Source organism: Cynocephalus volans, chromosome 2 (assembly GCF_027409185.1).
Source record: "Cynocephalus volans isolate mCynVol1 chromosome 2, mCynVol1.pri, whole genome shotgun sequence".
Lineage (NCBI taxonomy): Eukaryota > Metazoa > Chordata > Mammalia > Dermoptera > Cynocephalidae > Cynocephalus > Cynocephalus volans.
In genome coordinates, this window is record NC_084461.1 from 106,443,278 (window position 1) to 106,464,206 (window position 20,929).

Sequence of the window (20,929 nt, forward strand, 5' to 3'; positions counted from 1 at the left end):
TTTGCCAGAAGTGAAGGCAGCAAATGCAACTATCAAAATCTGAAGTAGCATGTTAGGAATCTGCAGCTGAGGAAGACCAACCAAATGAAGTCAAGTGTAGACTGGAGCAACCCCAGATGAATGTCTGGATAGAAGCTTCCTGCTGGCGCTGGCTTCAATGTGACCAAGCACATGGCTCAGCTATAGGGTCAGCAGGTCATGTTCAAGGGGCTTGTGGTGGGGTGGCCATAAAATATATGTCTCCAGAACATAAAACCCACTGTAACTTAACACAGATATGAGAAATAGGCTTCATACTTACTACCTTGATTTATCACACAATATCCAATAATTTTAAATTAAAAATCAAGAAGCACAAAAGACTTTTAAAACAGAAATTAATAAATAAATGATATTGATAATGACCAAAGCAGATGCACTTAATCTGGGTAAACATATAATTTTTGCAGCAGCAGAGTCAGTGTTTTATGAGAATGGGAAATATGGAAGTTAGGTAAGGGTTGAAGAGGTGGGAAGGTGAGTTGGGGTATAGAAGGAGGGAATGGTAAAAATAAGACCTGTTTAGATAATGGAATTATACAGTCCATTGGAGTTTGTAATGGAGAAAAAGGGCCAAGTGTGTAACAAACACCTTTTGCACAGTTTGATAGAGAAAAAAATGTTTCAGTAAAGTAAAGGAAATTGCTAGTGATCCATTGTGGAAATATAACAGCACACTTTTACTAACTATAATTAATATTTACATTAATTAAATATATCATTATGATGCTTTTCATTGATAAAGTCTATCCATAACCTTTAAATAATCAAAACTATAACCCAATATCACTGTTATGTTAGTCTCTCCTGTAAGTACTGGTTCTTTTAAGTACTGTCTTATTATGTTCCGGCTGCTATAACAAAATACCATAAACCGGGCAGCTTATAAACAACAGAAACTTATTTTTCACAGTTCTGGAGGCTGAAAAGTGCAAGAACAAGGTACCAGAAGATTCACTGTCTGGTGAGGACCCACTTTCTTATAGATGGTGCCTTCTCACTGTGTCCTCCCATGGCAGAAAGGGCAAATAAGCTCTGTTGGGTTTATTTTATAAGGGCACTAATTCCATTTGGTTCTCATGACCTAATCACCGCCCAAAAGGCCCTCCCTCATATCTTACCTTGGATATTAGGATATCAACATATGAATTTTGGGAAGACACAAACTTTCAGTCCATAGCAAATACTCTATACTGTATGTATGACTAATAAAGAAGACGGTACTTACTCCTATTATTTTATTTTATTTTGCCCTTGATTAAAGTATTTTCGTTTACATTTTAAATCCTATATGCCAGTATCAAATTGCAAAAAATTTTCCCCGTTTGAGGGTCCTCAGATTTTCAAGTTATACTAATTACTCAGATGTATTGCATCATGGAATTTCTTGGTGGTGTCTTATGTAATTTGGTTAAATATGATATGTGATTAAATATGATATATGTTTTGAAAAAGAACCATAATGTGATTCAGTGATTCCCAAGGTTAATAAGTTATGAAAATTTTTGCTGAGCCATGTGAAACATCTCTTGCGGCCACAAATCATTTTATTTATTTTTTTCAACAGTAAGACTGTGGATGGGTATTACCACACTGGCCTAAGGTGCATCCAGTTGTAGGTTAGGCTAGGTGTTCTCGAAAGGTGTTCTCCCTTAGGGACTAAGGGAGAAGGTGTAAGTGGTCCAACATATAGTGTATCAATTACATCAGGAAAATGCACGTGAGAGGTATCCAGTTCCACCACTGTCCTGGTCATACAGTCCTGGTCACATAAGACCCTCCGGGCCCTGTTCTCTTTTTCGTTTGTTTGCTTGTTTGTTTTCCTACTATGTCCCAGGTTTAAGTGATGAGTGATATGGGGATTAAAATCAAGAGCATAACTGATGTGAGAAATAAGCTTCATACTTATTATCTTGATTTATCACACAATATCTCCGATCAGTCCCCCCAAAGTTCCCAGGCCTCGCCCTTTGTGTTCCCAATTCCTTCCTTAATGAATGAAGAACTTACTCCCAAAAGCCCAGGCACATACTCCAGGTTCTCTTTCCCTGGCTTCGCCCCTTTCCTAGGAAGGGCAAACACCTCAGTGTGAATGCATGGGAGAGCGCAGAGTGGTTAAGAGACGGGGCAAAGGCTTCCCCCTATGGGAAAGGGACCGAGGAGTAGAACGTAGTGAAGTGAGGGCTCCCGTAGCCTGGGGTACCCAAGTGGGCCCCTGGGGTCAGAAGAAAGGATACTGGTGCCCCTGAGAAAGGAGACCCCACAACCTCAAAAAATCCTTTCGTTGTGAATAGCCACTGCTTGACCGTTTGCCTTTCTGGCGCCAGTTGCAGAATCACAGTCAGACCGCGTCCTTCTCCAGGCAAGCTGCTGGGCAGCGTGGCTCATGTGCTGCAGCCTGGGTTTCGGGCACTGCAGGAACAAGGTCTCCAGGTTGCCTCTCAGTCGGTTCTCCATATTCGTTCGCTTTCTCTTTCAGGCCTGCACGAGGGTCTCTGCCTTGCCTATCTCCTGAAGATTCTCGATGCTGTCCGCTACCTCCACCCACTTCTGCAGCAGGGGACGCAGCTTACACACGTTCTTGAAGCTGAGCTGCAGAGCCTCAAAGCGGCAGAAAGTGGTTTGGCCGAACACCTCCCCAAAGAGAACCCCTCCCCCCGCCCCCAGGGCGAGCCCCAAATCAGCCTGGATGTATCTTAAGGTGATTCTCTTCTGCTTCAGGAGCTTGGCAGATTGCTCAAATTCTTTCTGCAGAGCCTTGATGTCCTGGGACTTCTCAGGGTTTTGCTCCAGCTTCTCCTCCAGCTTCACGACACCAGGGGCGGCAGTGCAGGGCTCGGGGTAGGCCCCCTCCGAGTTGCTCTCCACCCCTCGATCCCGCTTCGCCCTCAGGCTGAGGGGTCTCCAGACTGCCTTGACACTCTAACCTGAGGTCCACAGTACGCCATCCGTCCACAGAACTCATATGGCGGGGGACGCAGGAGAATCAGCCACACCTCAGAGCCTAGCCCAACCCCTGGCCTGATTCCTGGCCCACCAGGAGGGCCTTGCAAGCTTAGCTAGGTCTCAGGGTCAACGCAGCTTGGATCTGGCTCTCCTGGCCCATCGCTTCCACCTCCCACCGGGGGCCAGAAGGCAAAGTCCGAAGGCAGGTGTCAGGCCATGGGGAACAAAGGCACCCCAAGCTGGGGGCCCGGTGGAACAAGGATTTGCCAAGGCACTGCTCAATACCTCTCTCCCTCCCCAATCCCACCCAGTCTTGTTCTTCCTTCTTATCCTCACTTATTATTGAACTCTATAAGTCACAATTACGCACAAATACAACATAAATATAAAACATATATGTATATAAAAAACAAATGTGTGTGTGTTTATGTGAAAGAGAGAGAGAGAGTCATCTAACTAGTCTGTTCTTAAAGGGTCTGTCAGATTAAATGACACTCTCCATTTCTTCTACAAATCATACTGACATTTTAATGCCCACAACATACTGATGACTCAGGGCTTACAGGTTACTCCCAGCATACCTGGGCAGTTCAACTATAATAATTAAGTTTGTGTTTACCAAGACTTACTTATATTTCCCCCTCCAAAACCTTTCATGTCTGTAAAACTCATAATTAAATGATGCATTTAATTAAATATATAAAAATCAAGATATATTGTTATATTCACAATATTATTATATTCATAATCAAGTGCAATATAAAGAGAGTTGCTGATTCTACAAAATCTAAGTGCAGTGTCCTGAGAAAACTTTATTTAAAAAAATTGCTTTCAAAGAAGTTGCTATTAAATCAGGTAGAGAAGAGGCAACGATAAAGGCTGGGGAACTTGTAGAAAATCTTTGATTCTATTCTTAAGTTCCTTCATATATGTCTTTAAATTTATGCTATTCCATATAGGAACCAAAATTTAAAATTTAGATTACACACAAAGACTGAGGTATTTTATGCAAGAGAAAAGAGTAATGAAATCAGAATATACTTCAGAATGTAATTAAATAAGTTCATGGACAAATGGAATTAAAAGATAACATGAATCTTTCCGTGAACTTTTTGAAGACACCTCATATTTATTGAAAGGAAAAGCTTTTCTTTTACCTCAAATGCTTGGCAATAATAGTTAAACGTTTTGTAGCAATAAAATGCTTAAAAATACATTATTTTCATAATTTCTCATTCAATAATTTTATGATTAACTAATCATCCACCTGTACCTGTTAAGTTTTTCAAGTCTTTGCATATCTCAGAATATCTTTCAGTTATGAAACACGAATTTCAAAATGGCCAAATAGAAAATTTTGAACGAGTAATCATCCCCATCATTTCAAAAAGGAGAATTTTATAACAAGTCTGATTTCGTCCAGAAATTTACAGGGTTAAAAAATTATATATATATATTAATAAATTTAACTATGCTTGTATATCACTGTAATTTGCAAAATGCTCCAGATGTTTCCAAACTCCTCCTAACTGTCCAGTGCTACATTATCTGAGTTCTGTTCATCGTGCCAACTTCATTTTGAATCATTCTCCCTGCCCTTCCACCCCAACTCCTATTCACTGAATGTGTTAATCCCCATGCCCCTGCCCCCTAACTTCCAGTGTGATAGTATTTGGAGGTGGGTCCTTTGAGAGGTGATAGGTGATTAGGTCATGTGGGTGGAGCCCTCATGAATGGAATTAGTGCCTTTATAAAAGAGGCTCCAGAGAGACCCTCACCCCCTTGTACCATGGGAGAAGATAGTGACAAGATGGCTGTGAATGGGTAAGTGGGCCCTCACCAGACAATGAATCTCCCAAAGCCTCGATCTGGGTTTTTCGAGACTCCCACATTGTAAGAATAAATTTCTGTTGTTTTTAAACCACTCAGTCTATGGTATTGTTATAGCCTCTCAGACTAAGATGCCAACTTTCATTCAGGTCTTCAAGCAACAAACTCAGGCCTCGAGGCCTCCACAAATTCTGGCCTCACATCTTGCGCACGTGTTTTTGCTCTTCCTGCAATCCTCTTGCCCATTCTCCTTGTGTTGTTATCATCTTACTCTTCAGAGATCAGTTGAAAGGTCATTTGCTCGGATGCCTCTCCTGAGTCACCAATCTTAAGAAAGATGCCCATGTCAATCTGCATTTTGTCCCTTCTTTCATGGCACTTACCAAGATTGGTGATTAAAATTTATTTATATTTTTTTTTTTTTTTTTTTTTAGTTCCTGCTACCTTATTTTGCATAAATTTTCCATTTGGAGAGAGACCAAATAATCTAGTTCATTGTTGTATCTTAGCACACAGTAGGTGCTTCCAGAGATAATTCTTAAATGAACGAACCCAATGAGTCTTTTACTTCTCCATACACAGGGTTTTTTTCAACTCTGAAAATATATTTTTATATGCCTTGTCTATTGCTTCTGTTTTAATTGTTCTGATAATTTTAGGATATATCTTACCTTTTAGGTTGCTGCTTCCTCTTCTATACCTAATATCTTCTTTTGTACATTTTTTTAAAAAATTTATTTATTCTTACTTTTCTGTAGTCTGGATGGATTGCATTATGTCTGTCCACCACCATAAGTGTGTATTTCAGATGTGTTATTAAATTTTTGTCCCGTTTGCTCCCATTTTCTCCCCAAATTTCTTTTTAGCTCATTCTATTACTTTTGATATTATTCTCTCATGTCACTAATTCATTCCTTCTAGCCTTCTGCTGGTGATTTTATAGACTACATACACCTCATTGCATTCTGTTTACAATTACAAGTAGTGTTTTCATAGCTTTTATGTTTGTTTTAGACCAAAGCGGTAATCACTTTTTGAGGTAAAATCTTTAATTCTTTATAAAAATATTTCTTGTTGCTTTTGATTTGCTATAATTTTTCTGATGTGGCCTGCTTTTAAATTTGTTTTTTATAATATACTCATCTTTGGATGAGGTGAACATTATCAAGGCTTGGTGATTGTTAACGTATAAGATGCAACAATCCCCAGCCTGGGTGTGTTACTCCACCGAATTTCTACTTGGTTACCACTTGAGATATGCAATGCTGTTGATGGCCATAATGCCAATATGCTTCTCTTTGTCTAGCAGGCTTTATTTTATTGAGTCTCTCATAGGCTACGTCTAGGTTCTTCTTTGCTTACATTTTCTGATTTTATGTTTCCTTGACATACTAGATGAAGTTTACATTCTCTAGAATGTACTTACATGGGGTTGTTCTTGTCTCTATTTGTACATAAACCCATCTACTTTGGAAATTGGACCATTAGTATAAAACATTTCCCATTAGTGTTCTCCAGATTAAAGTATTCATTTATTACTATGTTTATTAATAAAAATTAAGAAAAAAGAAAGAAAGTAGAAACACTTACTTGCCATTTCTGCCACAAAAATAATTTCCTCCGTAGAAGTGGTAAGGATGGCCAATGTATTTGCTGGCCCCTTTCCAGGAGAATAGCTGTTTTCATGCTGCAGCAATGACTGGGCGAGTTACCTATTATTTTCTTAACCCCTTACTATCAGCCTCAGAGAAAGTGAAATTTTTCCTAGATTCTGGCAAATGGTTACCTACTTATATTATTTTTCAATGTTACCATTTTAAAATTCTTTAGTTTTTAGTGGGGTTTTTTTTTTTCAGGTTTTTTTTTTTTTTCTTTTTCATACTCCAATTAACTGGCCTTTCATGTCTCTTTTACATTCCTTAGTTTTTAAGATTTTTTGTTTCGTTTTGTTTTTCAGAATCACAGGTAGTTGGGAGAAGCTGATTGAACTCTGTCTGTTAGATGCCCAATTTTCACCAAAAGATCATCAGGTGTTTTAGAATTGTTTTATTTAACCCACTGAATGATATAATACGTAATCTTGTATGTGTTTATGTCTATTCACATAGTGTAGATTATATACTGTGTTTATCAGTCTATAAACTGTGATTCTCATAAAATCAAAAGTTACTTTTACAATTTAGGGAAAATATTTAATATCTACTATCTGCATTCACATTACTTCTAATTTATACTCTATCTTATATTTGAAGAGCAAAAATGAATTAAAAGTTTTGAAAGCTAAAATTAAACATGTTATCAATATAAAAATAGGTACTTAAGTTATAAATAAACACTGTTATAGCTTAAGATATTATGCCCTAATATCTTTATTCTCTTTTGAGGAAAACATTTTTCAGTGTGATATTTAGTGAAGGTCAATATTATCAACTTAGCATTGTCACACTAATTTGTATTAATTATCTAATTAGATCTCACTTTTTCTTTTCTTTTTTTTTTTTGGAAAGTTGGTGTATGGCCTACAGTGTGTATCAATCCTCCTCAGCAGAGAAAGAGCAGCAGCTGGCCAACTGTTATATAAGAGAAATTAGTTAGGTCACCCTTCATTGAGCTATGAGCTGCTCAGTGACTTTGAGGAAAACTCAGAATTGTCTAATCCAAAGTAAAATAAATACAGTGATTTTTTTATGACAATCTTGAGACTAATTAACGGTTTTCTTAAAAAAGTTACATGCTTTTGCCAATTATTATGAGTACCCTGAAGAATAAATAAATAATTACAGAAAACTGCTGCATCCCTGCTTAAGAACCTTATAGGATGAAACACTACCTAAGAATTAGACTGTTACCTTCACTTCCCTCTGTACAAATTTTCTGTGTGCACTATTTTATATTAGTTTCCACTTTTCTCTCACCAGTAGAAACACTCTCCAAGGTATTAGCAATGGTGCAGCATTGATTGCATAACTTTACACCTCAGTGAGAGAAAGTAAAGACAGATCTTCAAGCATAAAATATGTAGCTCTCTCAAAATTGCTGTATTTGGTAAGTATCCTCCATATATCATGGCAAATTTAAGTAAAAAATAATGTGCGCTTGCATTTCCAGAAAAGAAAAGTTGTAAGTTATTAAAAACAACTGATCTGCTTGATGTTATTCTCTAGAATGCCATTCCACAAATTTCGTTGATAAACATTGAAACCGTTAGACATTTAGAAAATAACTTACTGATTCTAAAATCATAATCTATATAAGCTTCAAAAAAAAGTCCAGACTATCTAACATTCACGATCTTAACAGAGTCTTGAAAAAGGATCATAAAGCATGAGCCAAAGGAAATAACTAACTAAATAAATAAATAAACAAGAGAAAAGAAATAATTACTTTGAAATAAAATTAATCTCCTATATCTTTGAAGATCTTGACAGGGATGACTAGGGGAGGGGAAGGGAATGAGAGTTCTGGAAAAAAATGCCAGAGTTTTCCAAGCATATCTTCAGCTACTCATGTCCAATAAAGGGGATTCCTTTTCCACATTAATTGAAGGAAACGTGTATGTTTCTGTGGTTATGTGCACTGAGTTGTTCCTGTGTCCCTTTGTATCTTCCTCTGGGGAGAATAAACCTAAATATTATAAGACTTTCAAAAGGATAATTGATTCAAAAAGGGGCAGTATTACATTAGTACTTCAAGGAACAAAGATAAGAAATACTGAAGAAAATACTCTACGTTGCTAACTAACCTGAGAATACTGCACACTCAACAATCACTAAAACTGAGGCTATTTTTAAAGAGACAAGTTTAAAACATCTGCCTAGAAGATTAAAACCTAAAAAGTCCATGAACGTTCTAAGTGTACTTGAAAAGAATGTATATTCCAGTGTTGGGTTCAGTGTTCTATAAATGTCAAATAGTTGGTTGATACTGGCTCTTACGTTATCACCCCCACATCCTTTGTGCTATTGATGTCATATATAATTCATTTCTACATATACTATAAATCAAATATTATATTTTAATTATTTTTATTTTAAAAATTAAGTGGGGCCGAACCCGTGGCTCACTCAGGAGAGTGCATCACTGGGAGTGCAGCAACGCTCCCGCCGCAGGTTTGGATCCTATATAGGGATGGCCGGTGCGGGCGACACCAAGCCAAGGGTTGTGATCCCCTTACTGGACACAAAAAAATAAATAAATATAAATAAAAATAAAAATTAAGTGGACTTTTAAAATATATTTTTTAAAGGTCTTCTATATTTATTAGCATATTTACTCATTCTGGTATTCTTCGTTTCTTTCCAAGAACTTCATTTCTAAGTGTTGTTTTTCTTCCCCTCCAGTATAACGCACAGTTTTTTTTTTGTTTGTTTGTTTTTTCTGGTGGAATGTATGTGTCTCCTGGCAAGTTTGCAATTCCAGGCTAACATTAGTTCTTTCATAAAATTGCCTCCCTACTCTTGAGTTACTTCAGTTTAAGTTCTCTGTTTGCTGCAGCAAATCATTCAGCAAACTTTTCAGGGAAGGTTCTTGTCGACATACTCTCTTAACCTCTACATATTTGTGAGTGTCTTCAGTTGTCCTTGTACAGAAATGATAACTCGGCAGGGTATATAATTCTTGGCTCAAAATTATTTTCCCTGAAAACTCTGTAGATAATGTTTCATTGTCTTCTGGCATTTAGAGTTGCAAGAGAAAAATCAGAGGTCAGCCTGAATTTACCCCTTTATAGGTAACTTGCTTTCTCTGTCTGGATACTTGTAGATTTTTTTTTTTTATCCTTGAAATTTAAAAATGTCACCAGAATATGTCTAGGTGTTGCTTTCTTTACTTTGCATTTTAAAGGTACCCTGTATGCTTTTTCCATTTGTAGATCTATTGTGTTCAACTTTGGAAAATTTTCTTCAATTAGCTCCTTAATTACTGTTTCAGTTCCATTTGCTCTGTCCTCTGTTCTAGTTATTCCTATTATATGTAGATTGTATCTCCTGGACCGGCCCACTAGGTCTCTCTTTTTCTCCTCTTTTCTTATCTTGATTTCTTTTCCTTTTTTTTTTTTTTTTTTGCATTCTGTGAGACTTTCTCTTGTTTTGCACGTACTTCAGTAATTTGTTTTTGTGGACAATCCAGCTTGTATCTCCTTTCTATTAACTCTCTCAAATCCGTAATGTTTTGAGCTCTCTGCCCATCCCTTCTCTAACACTGCAGATAGTTTGTTAACTCCCTTGTTATACAATTCCTAAACCTTTCTATAGCTTCTATTTCTGGTACTACATCCATTTCAAGAGGAGGCATTTTCTGGATTACTTAGCTCTGTTCCTTTCTTCTGAACTGCAGTATTATATGACCTTTTCGATAGCTCTTCTTAGCAAAGAGGACCAAAAATGAAGATTCTAAAGTCTTTTTTTTTTTTTTTTTTTTTTTTTGTCATTTTTGTGACCGGCCGCACCGCGCTCAGCCAGTGAGCGCACCAGCCTTCCCTATAGAGGATCCGAACCCGCGGTGCCTCACTCTTCCGAGTGCGCCATGGGGTCGGCCCAAGATTTAAAGTCTTTTTAATACTTGTAGTATAAGAACTTTTTAGTTTTCAAATGTCTTTATTAAATATGTTTATTTAATTTTAAATGTCTTCATTTTTTGAAGACAATCTTTACTAGCATAGATGACTTGATTAACAGGTTTTTTGTTTTGTTTTTAGTACTTTAGTGGTTTAATTCTATCGTCTTCTTGCCTTAGCCATAATTTTTAAGAATGTTTCACAGAATGTAATATATTTTTCTTTCCCTTTCTCACTGTTCTAAAAGTTTTTACTTTACTTATTTTTCATCAGTTTTCAGTGCTGGGCTAGGTGTGGTTTTCTTTGCATTTAGGCTTCCTGGAGATCTGTGAGCTGCATAGATATATACAATATTTTTCACTAAGTTATTATCTCTTCAAGTATGTCTTCTGTCCCACTTTTTGGCACTTCATTAGCCTATGTGATACTGTTTGAAATTATCTTGTAGATGTTGGACACTTTTGTTTTTTTCCCCTGAGCACTCTGTCCTCATTTTTCCGTTTGGATAATTTCTGTCGATATGTCCTAAAGTTCGCTTGTTTTCTCTTTTATGCATAGTGTATTTGTATGGCCACTGAAATAATTCTTTCCTTCTGATAACCATAATTTTACCTCTAGCATTTGATCTGATGTTTTTGTGTGTGTGATTTCTATCTCACTGTCTGAATCTCCCAACTATTCATATATGTTGTCAGCATTTCTACTAGTTATTTTAAAGTTCTTTGTCTAATTGTTGCAAATCCGGACCATCTCTGGGTCTGTTGTGTTGACTATTTACTTTCTTAACATAGGCCATATTTTCTTGATTTTTCACATCTTGTACTTTTTTTTATTGAAACACACTTGATTACATATGTTTGTGGGGTACAGAGTTGACTACTAAAATCTGCATAGAATATGTGATGATCTCATCAGGATAATTGAGATATTCATCATTACAAATTGTAAACTTTTTAAAAAAGTTTTGTTGATTATACATATTCATGGTGTGAGAGCTGACTGTCAGTGCATGTACCTCAATGTGCAAATCAATGCTATCAGCAAGCCTACCACCTCAAATTGCAATTATTCCCCATGTTCCTCACCCAACCTCTCCCCCACCCCTCTCTTGCCCCCCACCCATCCCAGCAACCCTAGGACTGTTCTCTCTGCAACTTCAACACACCACTGTGGTCTTTCTTTCCTTCCTTCTTTCTCTCTTAGCTCCCGCTTATGAGTGAGTACATATGATGTTCTTCTCTCTGTGCTGGGCTTATTTCACTTAGCATAATTTTCACCAAGCTCATCCATGTTGCTGTGAATGGCAGAAATTTATACATTTTAATGGCTAAGTAATATTCCATTGTGTCATATAGCACATTTTCCATATCCAGTCATCTGTTGATGGGCATTTAAGTTCATTCCATATCTTGGCTATTGAAATAGAGCTATGAAGAAAAGGGAGTGCAGGTGTCCCTTTGACATGATGATTTCCATTCCCCTTGGTATATACCCACTAGTGGGATTGCTGGATTGTGTGGCAGATCTACCCATAGTTGTTTAAGAAACCTCCATATTATTTCCCGTAGTGGCTGTACTAACTCACAGTCCCACCAACAGTGTAGAAGCTTCCCCTTTCTCTGCCTCCTTACCAGCATTTATTGTTCTCAGTCTTTTTGATAATGGCCAGTCTAACTGGGGTGAGATGATACCTCAATGTGGGTTTGATTTGCATTTCCCTGATGATTAGAGATATTGAACGTTTTTTCAAATACCTGTTAGCTATTTGTATGTCTTCCTTAGAAAAACATATGTTCAGCTCCTTTGCCCATTTTTTAATTGGGTTATTTGTGTTTTCACTGTGTAGTTTTTTGAATTCCTTATATATTCTGGATATCAATCCTTTGTCAGATGTATAGTTTGCAAATATTTTCTCTCATTCTGCAGGTTATCATTTCATTGTTGTTTCCTTTGCTATACAGAAGGTTTTATTTTGATATAGTCCCTTTTACTTCTTTTTTTCTTTTGTTGTTTGTGCTTTTGGTGTCTTATTCATAAAGTCTTTGCCCAGTACTTTTTCCTGAAGTGTTTCCTCTATGGTTTCCTTTAGGAGTTTTATAGTTTTAGGTCTTATATTTAAGTCTTTAATCCATTTTGAGTTGATTTTTTATATACAGTGAGAGGTGCAGGTCTAGTTTCATTCTTCTGAATATGGATGTCCAATATTCCCAGCACCATTTATTGAAGAGTCAGTATTTTCTTCATGTATGTTCTTGTTGCCTTTGTCAACAATCAGTTGTCTGTAGGTCTGGGTTCTCTGTTCCATTGTTCATGTGTCTATTTTTATGCCAGTATCATGTTCTTTTGGTTACTATAGCTCTGTACTGTAATTTGAAGTCAGGTAGTGTTATGCCTCTGGTATTGTTTTTTGTGTCCATTAGCCAATTTCTCACTAACTGATCTCCCCCTCTCCCTTTCCCACCTCTAGCAACCACAATTCTGAAATTCAAATTCTGAACTTCTGGAAGTTCAATATATTATTGCTATTTTCCTTCCTTCCTTCCTTCCTTCCTTCCTTCCTTCCTTTCTTAGCTCCCATTTATGAGTGAAGACATATGGTATTTCACTTTCTGTGTTTGGCTTGTTTTGCTTAACATAATTTTCTTCATGTTGCTATGAATGGTAGAATTTCATTCTCTTTTTATGGCTGAGTAGTATTCCATTGTGAATATACACCATATTTTCCTTATCCAGTAGTCCAATGATGGACATTCAGGTTGGTTCCATATCTTGGCTATTGTAAATAGAGCTGTGATAAACATAGGAGTGCAGTTATCCCTTCAACATGATGATTTCTGTTCCCTTGGGTTAATACCCAGAAGTGGGATTGCTGGATCATCATGTGTATAAAAATATTATGGATGAGGTAAATATTTGTGCACCCCAAAGAGAATGTTTTTTATTCTTTTTTTAGGTCATTAGAGTAGGAGTTTGAGTCTATTCTGTAATTTTACTGGGTCTTGGTTGTGTTGTTCCTTCAGTTATGTTCAGTTTACACAGATATCAAGTTATTTGAGGGCAGAATCATAAGCTTCCTTTTATCAGGATTTGAGCTCTGAAGGCTGGAAGCTTTATCTCAGAACTTCTATACTTTCTACATACTTTAACATGTCTCTTGTTCCTGCACCTTAGAAGTACCACTTCCAGTTCTCCTGGCCTTTTTCCAGTCACAGATTGTGTCTTGATCAACCCTAAAGGGACCTCTCAAAGCCCCTCACCCCTAATAATTTGGAAATTTACCAGATGGTTGCATTTAATAGCACTACAAACACCAAGAATAAGGAATAAAAATGTACTAGTATTCACACCAGCAGGGACTCCCAGAGGAGAGGGGTGTGACTTCACCAGCCAGAGGTTGGTGGTAACAGGACAATGGGAGAAAAGGTAGGATTACAGAAGTGAAAGAATTTATGTGTTAATTAGAAAGGGATTACATTTATATGAGTTGACAACCGTTCAGTTGAACTTGAGCCATAACTGCTCTTGCAGATGCTGTGAAAGTGACCTTTTTCTAAATGTATCACAACATGCCATAAGGGCTGTTTACAACTTAACATGCATGGGGGTATTTGTGGTGTCAGTCAAACATGGGCAGAATTGGAAAGAAGCAAGTGAATGACCTTGATGGAGCATACCTGGGTCACAGGTTTCTTAGGACAAACAGTTGTCACCCAAACATCACAAACTGGTAGGCCCTCCTCATTACAGGTGGCTGATGCCTTATCATTAGTCTAAGATCTAGAGCATGGAGTGCTTCTGTGTTCTTGCTCTGCCCTCACAAGACACAAAGAACTTATTGCTTGCCTGTATCTCAGAGGAGGTTTCTCTCAGTTGTCGTGCTGTACCCTGTATGTGCAGAAATTCACTTGGTTTTCCTGTTCCACCCTCAAACTGTATCATACCTGGTACACTTGTGCCTTGGAGGCCAGCTGTCTCAGTTCTCTTCCCCTTTTCACAATTTTTGAGCTTCAGCAAAATCTATTACAAAAAAGTTAGCAGGTGGGTGTAAATTCCTCTGGTAACTGGGGCACCCAGGAATTTAAAACTATCAAGGGAACTCACATTAAAACTTTACGAGTTTATTGAAACCTCATCTCTTGCTGTGTTTTCTGTATTTATGATGGCTCCCTCCATCTTTCACTGCTCTACCAAAGAAGAAAGCTTCTGTATGTCCAACACAGATCTGGGAACATTATCTTTTGGATTTTAGTTTATTAGGTTACTTTGTATCCCCCAGCTCTCTGATGGGCTTAAAATAAGCAAGATTTTGAGATAATTCAGTTTTTTCTCATTGTTGGATTAGGAGAGTTTTCCCACTGTTAGATTAGGAGAGGTTTGCTGTATATACTAACAAGGCTACGGTGGGTTAGTCCCTCCACTCCAAATCAGTTCTGCCTCCTCTGACAGTAAGGTGGTTGATTTTCCTCTTAGGATGTGTGAGAACATACCAACAGAAAAAAGTTTTGTCTCTGGACTTCTAACACTTAGATTAGTTCTGCATGCTTTTAAATTTTACATAAATAGAAACATAGAATTTATTATTTTGTATCTGAATTAATTTATATTGTTACATGTATTTTTTAAATTTTTATAAAAGTATTTTTTTATTTCTTGTTGCTGCTTAGTATTCCACTGCATGGAAATACTTTATATTATTTACCCATTCTTCTCTTAATGTGTATCATTGAAATTTCTATTGTGTATAATATTGTTACAGACTTTTTTTCATTAAACATTTTTTTCAGTGCATATAGTTTTTTCAGGCTTATTCCAAAAGAAGAATTACTGGATTATAGCTTTAGTAGATGCTACCAAACAGATTTCCAAAATAATTGTCCACTGTGCACTCTCTTCGGTAGTCTAAGAGAACTCTGCTTGTTCCACATACTCTTTAATATTGTCTTGTCTGCCTTTTTCATATTAGATATATGGGTGTGTTTAATTTGCATTTCTCTGATGTCAAAATAGCCTAGCATTTTCTTTAGCCATTTTCATATCTCCTTTTATAAGTGCCTTTTAAAGTATATTGTCCATTTTTCTATTAGGGTGTGATCTGTTTCTTTTCTTATTGGTTTGAAAATGTTTACAAATTCCAAGTCCTTTGTCATTGCCACAGATCTATTTCTTTGGGAAACAGACTCTGGGGTAAAGAAATGCAGGCAGGAAGGAAGTTTATGTTGGGGTGATCTCAGGACCAAGACCCTTGGAGGAATGAAGGAAGCTGAACTGAGGTGAGAAAGAGAGTTTGCTATGATAAAGTCACAGCAAAGGCATCAGCTGATACTCCAGCCCTCTGGAACGTGAATGGCTCTACAGAATATAGCCAAATTGGGACAAGAGAGTCAAGATTTCATTCCACTTTATCAAGTCATTCGATGTGTGTTATGTCTGTGAGGTCTGACCTTAGACAAGACTGCTCTCTTTAACTGAGGGCAATTGCCAGAAGGGGAGACTGAACTGTACAATATCAGCTATTAACACTCCCAGCAACTGGTGAAGTGAGTGCTGGTGGCTAGCACACTTCAGAATCCACTACACTTAGATAAATATATTGCAAATATTTACTCTCACTTTATGGCTTACTCTACCCTCTCTTCCTGGTGTCTTTATGGCTTACTGTACCCTCTTCTTGATGTCCTTTGATAAATAAACGGCCTTAATTTTAATGTGGTAAATTTTATCAATCTTTACATTTATGGTGGTATTATTGTTTTGGGGGTTGTGCTATAAAACCTTGTATACAATAACATTGTGAAGAATTTTTTGTATTTTTATTCCAGAAGCTTTACTGTTCACCATTCTATTTATATCTATGATCCATCCTGAATTAACATTAGTGTATGGTGTGAGCTACAGGTCAAGATTTATTTCTTGCATATAACTCTCCAATTGACCCAAAACCACTAAAAAAAAAAAAGAAACCTTTTTATACTGTTCTACTTTGGTCAAAAAAATACATATCTGTATAGGCATTTTTTGGGGGGGGTCTATTGGTCTGTTTGCCTTTTCTCTTGCTTATACTATAGTAAGTTATATAATGTAGCATTATAAAATATCTGAGTATCTGGAGGGTCTAAAAGGACATAACAATCTAATTTAATATGTCAGTCTTGTTTGGATTCTGATTCATATTATGAAACTATAAAATATAATTTGGAGATAATTGTGGAGATTTGAATATGAACTATGCATTAGATAACTTTAGAAAAATAGTGTTAATGTATGTGATAATTAAATAAGTTATGCAGCATGCTGTCCTTATTTTTAGTAGATAAATACTGAAATGTTTTGGGGTGAACTCTCACAAATCTGAAGCTTAATTTCAAAATTTTCAGCAAAAAGGGAATATATACAGATGAATAGATAAAAATTAAACAGAGCAACATTTTACTAATCACCAATTAAGATAGTGGATATATGTGTTTAGTTTTCTACTTATGATATTCTTTGTTTCCAAAATTTTCTAATAAGTTGGAAAATTTGATTGGAAAAAATTTCAATGCTCATATGCAAATTATAGGTGATATTATTAATAATGTTACAAATACTAGTAATCAAGTCAAAGATAAGCTTTTGACAATATTCACTTTTAAATTGGCATACTTTATGTATTAATGGGAATAATTTTTTAAGAATTGCTAATATTATAAGCTAAACGATTCAGAATTACAATCACTGTACATAATTTTCTTACAAAATCAAAGGGATTAAGAAATATTTGAAAAAAATCAGAAGTGATGATGACTATGAAAAGTGTATCATTGATACAAAATAAATTGCACAGTCTGTAGAAACGTGTTGCCAAATTATTTAATGTAGAAACTGGAAGAATTCAAGCTGGCTATTTTTAACTATAAAGTCTTTATTAAGCTTTCTATAATTCAAATTTAAATTTAAAATCCATTTATTATTTACATCTCTTGAATATATGAAAGTCATATTTAAGATAAAAGTTGCATACTAAAGGATTATCAGGAAGCATTTTGTGTTGTAGTAGACAACATATATAAATATTTAATAGAATATGAGGGGCCATGAACTGCCACAACTCAAAAAAATCTAAAATTAAGATTAAAGAATATTGCAATGAATATTATGTTTATAAGACTTGATATTTGAATAATTAAATGGTTCTGTATTTTTCCCTAAAATACAATATGATTCTTGATGAAATATTGTAATATACCTGCAGCATAAACAGATGGACACATTTGGGAATAATTCTTTAGCATATGAGATATATTTAGCTTTGTCAAAATTGGTTGCAACTAGAACATATAGATTCTTAAAATCAAAACTTATTCATAGCAATTTAAGGAACACAATATTACAATAAATACTGCCTAACATGATTACCATTTCTATAGAAAATAAGATATCATAAAATTTAAGAACCAAAATATCATAAAGGATTTAGTTTCTATAAAAGCAAGACCCAATTATTTTTATATTATCATATGTGAGTAACTAGGAGTTTCTAATTATTATTAAATTTTGAAATTTACATTATTTTATGTTTAATTCGATTAAACATAATTATGCTCAATTTAAACATACTTGAAATACAATTATGTTAAATTTGATTTTGTATAAATTTACAGAATTATTTTGCTTGATACAGTTATTTCTGAGAAAGAAATAATGTATCAGGTTTAAAATATTACCAGTTTCCCTAGCTAGTAAGCAAGCTGGAAATTTGTGCTGGTAGTGACTTTGGCGACACGGTATATTTGTATCCTCTGACTAGGCTTCACACAATGGTGAATTGTTGCTTTGTGTTGCTTTGCTCCCCACGGATCTGTCACTTCACTTCCTGTGGGTGATGGAGATGCAAAGGATTACTCAAAGCCCATCTCTTCTGAGCAGTGAGAAGCCCTGAAGTGGTTAACTTCCCTGGGAATGCTCCCTCCAGCGAGAGGTAACCCTTCCTCGGGAAATTAACCCCAAATTGAGGTTGTCTTCCTGCATTTATTTTCCAGACCAAGAAGTTACAGGAAGAGAACATAGGTGGGATTATAGTTTTATAATATAGGCTGGTAACTTTCAGTGAAACAAGCCAGATGACATTCCAGTAGACAATTAAGTGATCTTATAGCAATTTTTCAGTATCTTTACATAACAATCAGCCAGCAACCTTGCTGTGTACACCAGAGACTTATAGCCTGAGGAAAATTTCTAGTCCTCTGCAAGGTCAATATTTGAAACTGCAAGGCTTTGGAAAACCAGGCCCTGTGAAGTACATATGCTTTTTAGTATATTCCATAGTGAATAGAATGTTTTGACACAATTTCATCATTAATTTTGTGAAACAGTCTAAAAATGTCAGCTAGTGCAGGGTTGCTCTCCATTGGATAACTACTAGAGGAAAAAATAGAAGTCTTATAAAATCTACTGATACTTTGTGAGGGACAAGTCACAGCCTTTTGTTTGTTTGTTTTAGATTAAGTTCATAGAAGCTAGGACAGTTCATCTGGCCAATTTCAAACTACTTCTGCCCTTCAATTTCCAATGATGTGGTTAGGAAAGGTATAAATTAGTAAAGCTTTACAAATTGATTTTGCAACATCTCTAGAAAATGTGTGCCCAGTTAATAAGTAAGGTTATAGCAAACAGATATAGTATTTTGGACATTTTGCTGACAGTAGTGACATCCATTTGAGTATATTTTTATATAGCCTGAGCTACATACAATCATTAAAACATACTCAAATGATTAGAATATCTTCATGGAATGAAACTAATGCAAATTTAACAAATAAGTGTTAAAGAAAAGAATGATTCTTCAACCCAACTATGAGACTAGAAAACTAGGATAGATCTCATTATAATATTGGAAAAATTAGTAATAAAAGAGTCATGCAGGAACTTCCTCAGGATTACCTTATTGTCCTTGTATATCATATCCTGGGTTACCAAAACATGCTCCTAGAGTAAGAACTTTTCTGCTACCAAGCAGCCTTCTGTGAGGTTTTAAAATAGTGACAAAAAGACACCCTGACAATTTAATTTTTTTTTTTCCTCACTTTGAGACTTGACCTTGGAGATGGTGATATTTAAATTTGACTGATTACTTGATTGTACCAAGAGAAAAAGATGTGTGAGAATAAGACATGGCTTTAGCCTTGACTGAATTATTGGCCAAAATCACCATAAGAGCATGTGGTTAACATAAGAGCAATGTTTATAATTATTTACAGTCATTAATTATCCAATATTATAATAAGAAATAGTACAAATATGAACAGATTTTGAAATGTAGGAGTACATGCTTGAAAGTATATAAAAACACATCCACCTTAAATAAAGAGAGATGTGATTCAAAAAGACTGTTGCAATAGGGAGAATCCTTTGATCTCAGAATCTGCAGCACCTCAAAAAAAATTTTGTTTATAAGGATAGGTAATCAGAGCTAGCAGAAATTTCTAAAAGAAAATTGGGCAGGCAAGTAGGTAAGCAGACAGCATGGCTGGGGGACTCAAACAGGAAATGTTTTCTGTTGAGATCAGCTCATTCTTGGAATGAGTCGTTAAAGATGGATGTTCTGCATCACAGTGCTGGCTCAGACTTGAGGCAAGCTAAAGATTAGGGGCTTGCAGGGAGGAGAGAAGACTGACTAAAGTTTGGTTAAGTCAAGACAGTGGGTAAGACATGGGCAATTATGAACCCTTGGTCAAGTGAGAGCAACGAGTTCCAATACTCATGCACAAAACAAAGAAAAATATTTTGCCACTTCATGTTGAGACTGTTACTGGACTCAGGTCCAGCTGCCCGCCCCCTTGATAAGGAAAGGAAAAAAACAAACAAACTCAGAAGTCAAATGGTTGGTGTTAGAAAAGCAGATGTATTCAGCTGAAGGAGATGGAAGGCTGTCCCATCTCGAAGATCTACATTTACTGAGGGGTTTTTAAAGGAAGGCTTGAGGGGCTGGAATGTGGGAGGTGAAAAGCAGGAGAGAGAAGATGTGAGTTATGAGGGGTCTGTTTATATGGGTCAGGTACAAGGTCTGGCCAAGGCATCAACTGGTTTCTGTTCTCATCTTCGCTATTATCTCAGGACCCTGCAAGATTTTAATTTGCACGGGTGTACTGGGCTTGTGTCCAAAGTCAGCTTCAGTCATTTGGCCTTGATCATTTCTCAAAACTACAAGTCTCAAAGAAAGAACTGTTAGCTTTGCAAAGTACTAATTCACTTTTCAGCCTTGTTTTCCTACTTAACGAGTGAGATAAGAAAGTCAGGGGATGGGAAGAAAGAATGGAGAGAAAAATACTGTCCTTTTAAAAATCTCCCCGCAACCCCCTTCAGCAGCCCAGGCAGCTTTAAGTCCCAACATGGCTTTAGTCCTGCTCACTCCAACAAGACCAGACATTAAGCTGGGACCGATTTTCTTTTTCTGAGCTATACTGCTCTCTCTTCTCTACTACACATGTTTTTATTTATGAATATACTTTTATATTCATACACACAAAATGAAACTTTTGATTTGTGTGTGAATATAAAAGTATTTACATAATAAAATATGAT

General features: G+C 36.2%; 1 pseudogene; it reads right to left on the minus strand.

Moving 5' to 3' along the window:
• Positions 1-2,122: 2,122 nt before the first annotated feature.
• LOC134370327 (POU domain, class 5, transcription factor 1-like) lies at positions 2,123-3,203 on the minus strand (annotated as a pseudogene).
• Positions 3,204-20,929: the final 17,726 nt, after the last annotated feature.